This window comes from Chrysemys picta, unplaced genomic scaffold (assembly GCF_011386835.1).
Source record: "Chrysemys picta bellii isolate R12L10 unplaced genomic scaffold, ASM1138683v2 scaf2627, whole genome shotgun sequence".
Taxonomy (NCBI): Eukaryota; Metazoa; Chordata; order Testudines; family Emydidae; genus Chrysemys; species Chrysemys picta.
The window spans coordinates 5,275-7,578 of NW_027055330.1; the positions used below are offsets into that span (position 1 = coordinate 5,275).

Genomic DNA, 2,304 nt, shown 5'->3' on the forward strand with positions numbered 1-2,304 from the left:
TAGCAGGCCAATGCTCAAACCACTGAGCAATCCCTCCCACCGCTTCCAAGACATGGATGTTTAGATGGGAGCCAAGGTCTGGAATGCCAAAAGGGGGCTGCATTTGGCATTTTGTTAACTAGGGTGGAAGCTCTTTTGTTGTTGACTTGGCAAATCTAATTATAGAATAAGTCATCAGTTTGGGGGATTGGCTGCCCTCTACTTTTTGCAGTCTGCCCGGAGTGTGGTCACGGCATTGTTGTGTAAACCTCTCTCTTCTGGAAGCAGGGGGATCTTAGTCACCTTGAGATCCCACCTGCTGCCCTGGAAGAGTTTTTCATGCATTTGCGTGGAGAGTCAGATCTGATATAAGCAGGGAAGTCGCTCAAGGAAGAGTAAGAGGCTATACTCACTGTGCTATTAACTGTCTCTTGATAGGCAGTCAGCAGCTGGGTGCTGGCCTGCAAGGCCCTTTCTCTCTCCCACTCCTTCTCTGAACTGAACCATGGCCCTAGTAGCTGTTGGTAGAGCAGGGGAATGGACAGAGTTAGTACCAGAAAATCCCTCCCAAAAGTTCCTCTTCAACAGGTTTAATGGTCACTAAAATCCCTCTCCAAAGCATCTGACCTCGGTGTAGCAAAGGAATCACATGTCTAATGGAAGAGCCCCTTAGATATACAAGTCCCAGGGACCAGATTCACCTCTGGTGATTGAAGCCAAAGGAGGTACATGAGAGATGAATCTGGGCCCGTGTATGTGATGTCTGCTGTAGACTGTCTGATGGGAGCTGTCTAGCACTTTGCATGCTGTTTGATGTCTGCTGCTGTGGTCTGATTCCTGGGCAACTTCTCCCACGTCGAGTGGCAAAATGACAGAGAGGAGCATTTCTTTTTATTAATTTGAATAAGAGCAGAGAAGTCCCCCCAGCCCAGCTCCTTTTATAACTTCATTTTTATACGGAAGGTGCAACAAACTCCCCACCCCTCAGCTCTTCAAGATATTCTGTTCATGTCTGAGGAACAGGAAGTCTCCTCTGAATGAGTTTCCATACACAGGGCTTAACTCAATAGTAATGAATTCCTCTTCGAAGAAATGATCAGTTTCAACTGGTTCTCTTGGATTTGGCTACTGCAGTGGTGATTTTCTTGCCGGTCCAAGTAATGTCAACTCCATTGTAAGAACTTGATCCCAATCCAGCTCTGGCATAAAATGGCATAGCTTCCGTGGATTTCAGTGGGGCACATGCCCACTTATCCCAGGAAGAATTTGGTGCTTTCTCCCTAAAATTCACTCCGTTGTGGAAAATTCCTCCACAACTGAAGCTTGACCCCCCTAAATCTCTGACTCTTCCCTGCTGTAACACAAGAAACAATCTCCACCACGGTTCAATGGTCTACTCACTTCAAACATTTCCTGGAACCAGTCTGCAGTTGGTTCTTCCTCCAGCAAAGTCTTCATTAGCTTGCCAAGGGCTTCCACGGACCCTACGTACAGTGACTGAAACCAGAAGAGAAGGAGTGAGGCTCAGCACAGATCATCTGTGTGTGTGGGCTGGGGAAAGCTAACCATAACCTTGCCAGGGAGGCCATGTGTGACTGCCATCACCCAGTGCCTGCTGGGCAGAAATACAGTGGATGGTGCCAGAGGAGAATTGTTGTCACGTACCTGTATATGCAGAGCATCCTTTGCTGTCTCGCCTTCCTCTTTCGTCTTCTCCAAGGGAGGAAGGGGAAATAAACTTTTGAAACACTGATCAAGGAGCTCACGGTTATCCTCCAAGGTCAAAGATGGTTTGAGTTTGCTGGCAGAAGAAAGATAGGGAGAAAAGTCATGCATTAGGCTCAGTACCACCTCCAAGTACAAGAAATGGGTCCAATGACTAGAGATTGCCTCAGTCTAGAACCCCAAATGCAAACAACCCTTCACTTTGCAGCTGAGCACCTCTTTGCACCTCTATTAAGTATTGGCTCATCTAGAAGTAAAGCTAAAGCTTCAAGTCCCCTTTTTAGAGAAACCCACAAGCTTCCTTCCCCCTGCCAGCTAGCCAGACCCCTCCCTCCCCATCTGAACTCTCCTCCATTGTACTGCATGGCCCACAACCTGCGATCTTGTGTCTTTCAAGCACAAACCTCCAAATGGACACATTCGAACCCTCAAGAACGAAAGTTCTGCTGGTGACCAGCATGTGAGCCAAACCCTGCAGGCATCAGACTGCTCCCAACCTGACACTCCTGAATTAACAAATAAGAAGTCACCACAGTGCCAGGAAATGTGGCAGAAAATAGCCTACCTCAGATGTCCAATGGCAAGAATTGCCTTGTAGCG

The 2,304-nt window shown here is 47.7% G+C and overlaps 1 long non-coding RNA gene across 1 annotated transcript; it reads right to left on the reverse strand.

Annotated features, from left to right (window-relative positions):
* Positions 1–392: 392 nt before the first annotated feature.
* On the reverse strand, positions 393–1,782 carry LOC135980314 (uncharacterized). Its single transcript, XR_010597425.1, has 3 exons — positions 1,645–1,782; positions 1,381–1,476; positions 393–497 (listed from the first exon to the last, which is right to left on the reverse strand). It is a non-coding gene; the product is annotated as an uncharacterized LOC135980314 (long non-coding RNA).
* Positions 1,783–2,304: the final 522 nt, after the last annotated feature.